Here is a 6,784-nt window from a genome sequence, read left to right as displayed (position 1 = left end):
GGTGGCCGGCATGACTCAACGCCGAAGGCTCACGGAACGCTGCTCCCTTCCCACCAAAGGTGGCGCCTATTTTTCTACTCGCATTTTTTACGTCCTTTCGAATGGCTCGGTTGGCAGAAGCGGGGACGAGTCACGGGAGCTCCCTCCGTTTACGCGGCGCTGGGGATTCGAACCGCCGAACTGCCGACCTTTCTGATCGACCAGCTCAGCATCTTAGCCCCTGAGCCACCCTGTAAATTATACATTACGACATTATACGTTATGACCCTCCAAATGAGCGTTGCTATTTGTGCCGGAATTAAATATAAGTCTTTCCGATCTAAATATTTTGGGGGAAACTCTCCAATGAGGTGTGTTGTGTTCTTCTTTCAAAATAGCCACTTAATTGTCGGCATAAATCAGGGCGGCCCAAATGTGAATGTATAATACCAGGTTGCAAAAGTCCTTTTTTAGTGCCCGCGCACCAAATTCCGACAGGCGTTTCCAAACTGCGGGAGTATCCTCTAAATCCACCTGATCCACCTCCTTTCCTTCCCCGTTCCTCCCGGCTGACATATTGCACCCCGTTTTCCCCACCGTGGGAAATCCGGCTTGGCTCGATGACTTCATGCCCACACCCATGCCCGTTTTCATCTCGCCCTCAATCATCAGAGCAGAGCAGGAGAAGCTTGACACGGAACGACGGAATGAATTTGATGTAAATTGCTCTTTGGCTTCTGTAAGAATCGCTTCTGCCGGGAATGGAATTAATCGGATTCGGGAAAGTCAAGTTTGATTTGATTGAGGGCTGCATCGGGGTTCTGTTTGACCTCGAAGGGTGGGTGGGTGTGGCTGTGGGCGTGGCCATCTTATTTTTCCTTCCTTGCTCCCTCCCTCTCTCCCCCATTCCTTCCTTCCTTCCTTTTCTTCTTTTTCCTTCCCTCTTCCTTCTCCTTTCTTCTCCTCTTTTCTCCTTCCTTCCTTCTTCTCAGTCCTTCCTTTTCTTCTTTTTCCTTCCCTCTTCCTTCTTCTTTCTTCTTCTCTTTTTCCCTTCCTTCCTTCCTCTCAGTCCTTTCTTCCTTTTCTTCTTTTTCCTTCCATCTTCCTTCTTTCTTTTTCCCCTCTTTTCTCCTTCCTTCCTTTCTCTCAGTCCTTCCTTCCTTTTCTTCTTTTTCCTTCCCTCTTCCTTCTCCTTTCTTCTTCTCTTTACTCCTTCCTTCCTTCCTCTCAGTCCTTCCTTCCTTCTTTTTCTTCTTTTTCCTTCCCTCTTCCTTCTCCTTTCTTCTTCCCTTCTTTTCTCCTTCCCCTCAGTCCTTCCTTCCTTTTCTTCTTTTTCCTTCCCTCTTCCTTCTCCTTTCTTCTTCTCCTCTTTTCTCCTTCCTTCCCCACAGTCCTTCCTTCCTTTTCTTTTTCCCTTCCCTCTTCCTTCTCCTTCTCCTCTTTTCTCCTTCCTTCCTCTCTGTCCTTCCATCCTTTTCTTCTTTTTCCTTCCCTCTTCTTTCTCTTTTCTTCTTCTCTTTTCTCCTTCCTTCCTTCCTCTCAGTCCTTCCTTCCTTTTCTTTTTTCCTTCCCTCTTCCTTCTCCTTTCTTCTTCTCCTCTTTTCTCCTTCCTTCCTTCCTCTCAGTCCTTCCTTCCTTCCTTTTCTTCTTTTTCCTTCCCTCTTCCTTCTCCTTTCTTCTTCCCTTCTTTTCTCCTTCCTTCCCCTCAGTCCTTCCTTCCCTTTCTTCTTTTTCCTTCCATCTTCCTTCTTCTTTCTTCTTCCCTTCTTTTCTCCTTCCTTCCTCTCAGTCCTTTCTTCCTTTTCTTCTTTTTCCTTCCATCTTCCTTCTTCTTTCTTTTTCCCCTCTTTTCTCCTTCCTTCCTTCCTCTCAGTCCTTCCTTCCTTTTCTTTTTTCCTTCCCTCTTCCTTCTCCTTTCTTCTTCTCCTCTTTTCTCCTTCCTTCCTTCCTCTCAGTCCTTCCTTCCTTCCTTTTCTTCTTTTTCCTTCCCTCTTCCTTCTCCTTTCTTCTTCCCTTCTTTTCTCCTTCCTTCCCCTCAGTCCTTCCTTCCTTTTCTTCTTTTTCCTTCCATCTTCCTTCTTCTTTCTTCTTCCCTTCTTTTCTCCTTCCTTCCTCTCAGTCCTTTCTTCCTTTTCTTCTTTTTCCTTCCATCTTCCTTCTTCTTTCTTTTTCCCCTCTTTTCTCCTTCCTTCCTTTCTCTCAGTCCTTCCTTCCTTTTCTTCTTTTTCCTTCCCTCTTCCTTCTCCTTTCTTCTTCCCTTCTTTTCTCCTTCCTTCCCCTCAGTCCTTCCTTCCTTTTCTTCTTTTTCCTTCCATCTTCCTTCTTCTTTCTTCTTCCCTTCTTTTCTCCTTCCTTCCTTCCTCTCAGTCCTTTCTTCCTTTTCTTCTTTTTCCTTCCATCTTCCTTCTTCTTTCTTTTTCCCCTCTTTTCTCCTTCCTTCCTTTCTCTCAGTCCTTCCTTCCTTTTCTTCTTTTTCCTTCCCTCTTCCTTCTCCTTTCTTCTTCCCTTCTTTTCTCTGTGTACCTTCGGCGTTGAGTCATGCCGGCCACATGACCACGGATACATCTTCGGACAGCGCTGGCTCTTCGGCTTTGACACGGAGATGAGCACCGCCCCCTAGAGTCGGGAACCATTAGCACATGTTTGCGAGGGGAGCCTTTACCCTTTACCTCTATATTAATATTAGTATTCAGGAGAGATAAAACAATAGATACGACTGTCTTTTGTAATTGCTATTGTATAAAATATTTGCGCAAAATAGCTGTACGCAGATGACACGCTGTTTAATGGAAGAGGATGTTTGAATTAAAATAAAGTAAAAAAATATATATTAAAAAAGAAGAAAAAATGCTTGGGTCATTTCTACTACTTACTACATGGTGTGAAATTTTAATAATTTGTATTCTTTTTTAATGTATGTATGTATGTATGTATGTATGTATGTATGTAAAATCTAATAGATACCTTTCACCCTGGCTTGGCTGATAACGGATAAGAGCCTGTGGCCTAATGGCTAAGATGTCTGCCTAATATGTAATATAGCCCAAGTTCAAATCCCAGTAAGGGTATGGGCTGATGAGAGCTAAATAGCTTGAAATAGATCTATACTAGACTCCCTTTATTTATTTATCAGCACAAATACAACAAATGTAACAAAAAGGCAACAGTAAAAATATTGGGTTTCTGCCTGGATGGTCTCTTGTGACAAGCCGAAGGACAGAGAATGGAAGTAGTGATCTTCCTCCCATATTTGGACATACCGGGGGTTGTAAAATCTAATAGATACCTTTCACCCTGGCTTGGCTGATAACGGATAAGAGCCTGTGGCCTAATGGCTAAGATGTCTGCCTAATATGTAATATAGCCCAGGTTCAAATCCCAGTAAGGGTATGGCTAGCTGATGAGAGCTAAATAGCTTGAAATAGATCTATACTAGTCTCCCTTTATTTATTTATCAGCACAAATACAACATATATATATATATATATATATATATAGATAATATAGATATAGATATAGATATAGATATAGATATAGATATAGATATAGATATATAAGATATAGATATAGATATAGATATATAGATATAGATATATAGATATATAGATAGATAGATAGAATAGAGAGAGAGAGAGAGAGAGAGAGAGAGAGAGAGAGAGAGAGAGATAGATATAGATATAGATATAGATATAGATATAGATATAGATATAGATAGTGTCACAACCCCTGGTAAGCCCCAATTATGGGAGGAAGCTAACTGCTTCCATCATCTGTCAATCGGCTCGTCACAAGAGTCCATCACGACAGAAACCCAATATTTTTACTGTTGCCTTTGTTATATTTGTGTTTTATTTATTTATTTATCAGCACAAATAAAACACACACACATATATATATATACATATGTATGTATGTATGTATATAAATGTATCCGTGGTCATATTGTCTTGTTGTGAGCCTCCCAGAGTCCCAAGGGAGTGGGTGGCATACAAATGTTAATAAAACTAAACTAAAACTAAACTAAATTTCTGTTCGTGAAGCCGAGGACCGCCTGCGTTTCAAGCTGTCGCCGAATCTCTGCTGTCTAGTAACGCATTTTCCTAAGATCGAACCCCATCCTTTTGAAAACGATGACAATCCTTGGCGTCTCCCTGACAAAGATGTTAATGAAAGAAAGGGAAATGGGTTTCTTTCTTTAAAACAAAACAAAAAAAAACCCTGCCTAGATTCCTTTTTATTTTCCCCGCTGACTCAACAGCTCTTATCGTATCGGCTCCCACCCATCAAAAGCAGCAATTAAGTATGGCTCATCCATCAACGTCGTCTCCCGTCATTCCAAGGAAGCAAGAATGACACCAACTTTGGGGTGAGCAGCAGGGCAGTCAAAAGGTGAATCAGTTTTTCGGGGGAACTGGATTTCCAAACCCACGCCCAAAAGTGTGTCAGCCCTTTTTCTCTTCCTTCTGGCTGAAATCATCCTTCTCTGGTGCTTTCTCACCTGGAACGTGACTTCAATTAAAGAACTTTATCCTAGGTAAAGGGTACAGTTTCCCCTCGCGCATATGCGCTCGTCGTTCCCGACTCTAGGGGGCGGTGCTCATCTCCGTTTCAAAGCCGAAGAGCCAGCGCTGTCCGAAGACGTCTCCGTGGTCATGTGGCCGGCGTGACTAAACGCCGAAGGCGCACGGGACGCTGTTACCTTCCCACCAAAGGTGGCTCCTATTTTTCTACTTGAATTTTTTTAAAAAACATATTTTTTAATTTCTATTTTCACAACAAACAATCACATGTATACTATACATAGCCAGTATCATGTAGTAACAAATAATGATCACATCAGTTCCTCTTATCATCAACACCCCCCCAAAAATAAAAACCCATTATTAGCTCTTCTGCTCTCCATACACCTCCCTCTCTCTACCTCTCTCCTACTTTCTATCTTCCCTCCATCATCCCTTCCCACTCTACTTCCCCTTCCCCTCTCCCTCTTCTCTCCCTACATTCCACTCCTCCCTATCCTCATCCTCCCCCCTCACCCTCTCTCCTATCCCTCTCTTCCCATCTTTCTCTCTACATTCCACTCCTCCTTATCCTCCTCATCTTCCCCCCTCACCCTCTCCCCTCCCTCTCTTCCCATCTCCCCTCTGTTTCCCACTCTTCCTCTCATTGGTGTATTTCCGCTTCTGAGCAAACTCCAATCTTTGTTGATAGTATTTATACTTCCATAACAATATACTTAACATATCGTAGTTTTAAAGAAAAAATAAGAGAAAACAGAGCCAGCAACCATATTACATTAAAGTCTAACACCCCTCGTCAAACCTCCCTCCCTCCTACCCTACCCCCCCAACCCCCCCACCCAGCCTTCCATCCCCTGACTTCCCGGAACCCATACACAGTATAAATCTTTAACAAAAACCGTCTAAAATATATTGGAAAAAAGAGTTTAAAAAATTGATAACTTCTTTACATTGAGCTTTGCTAAACTAACTTTAAACAATTTATATCAGTCCTGGTGTTAATCATAAGCTATCTGGAATTTCTTAGTCCCATATTTATTTTGAATATAATCAATCCATTTTGCCCAGTCTCGTTTATATCTCTCGTTTTCTACTTGAATTTTTTTACGTGCTTTCAAATGGCTAGGTTGGCAGAAGCTGGGACAAGGAACGGGAGCAATGTTCCCTCTAATTTTTTTTCAGTGTGAGCGGAAAAGTATAGTGTTTGAGCGGCACATTTTCATGCCTGAGCACCTTAATTTTTTTCACAGATGTCACCTAAGACAACAACGAAATCAGTATTATTTGAAACTCAAAGTTATGTTTATTCAAGGTACCCGCTTAATTAAAAGTGTTATATAATATCAGTATCACTTAACAACAGTCCTGCTTAGCAACCAAAATGTTGGCTCAGAAACTCTGGCATTGAAGCGTGCAAGTCTTAAAGCTGTCAAGTTACAAGAGCCTCGCACCCCTAACCCTTTAGGAAAAAACCCCCAGGGATCTTCAAACCTGACAGCCTTAAGCCTTGTGGACTTCAACTCCCAGAATACTTTTCCGCTCACACTGAAAAAAAATTAGAGGGAACATTGCTGACGGGGTGAAGCATAGCTTGCATTGTCCCTAGTGCAGATTCTTTTCCCAGCCTTGGGAGCTGAAGTCCTCCGTCCCTCCCTTATTCCTGTTTCCTTTTCCTTCATTATATTCAATTGTTTCAATATTAAGTGTAATTCTTCCTTCCTAACATTTTTCCATTTTTTTCCTTATATTCTTTTCCATTTCAACATTGTCTTTGTTCCTTCCATTCTTCCTTCCTTCTTTCAATCCTTCCAATATTTTTTCCTTCATTCCCTTGTCTGTTTCAATATTAAGTACATTTCTTCCTTTCTTCCTATACTTTTTCCCATTTTCTTCCTTATATTCTTTTCCATTTCAACATTGCCTTCCTTTTTTCCTTCCTTCCTTCCTATACGTCTTTCCATTTTCTTCCTTATATTATCTTTTCTCTATTTTCTGTTTCAACAGTCTTTGTTTCTTTCTTTCTTCCTTCCTTCCTTCCTATACTTCTTCTTTCATTCATTATATTGAATGAAATTAATATTTCCATTTCAATATTAAGTGTAATTCTTTGTTCCTCCTTCCTTCTTTCAATCCTTCCAATACTTTTTCCTTCATTCTCTTTTCCTTCAATATTAAGTGCAATTCCTTCCTTCCTTCCTTCCTTCCTTCCTTCCTTCCTTCCTTCCTAAGTTATTTCCATTTTCTTCCTTATATAATATTTTCTGTTTCAACATTAAGTGCCTTCC

This window comes from Thamnophis sirtalis, unplaced genomic scaffold (genome assembly GCF_051295495.1).
Source record: "Thamnophis sirtalis isolate CommonGarterSnake01/CBP01778 unplaced genomic scaffold, rThaSir2_p1.2 scaffold_4, whole genome shotgun sequence".
NCBI classification, from domain to species: Eukaryota; Metazoa; Chordata; class Lepidosauria; order Squamata; family Natricidae; genus Thamnophis; species Thamnophis sirtalis.
This window is presented reverse-complemented; position numbering follows the sequence as displayed.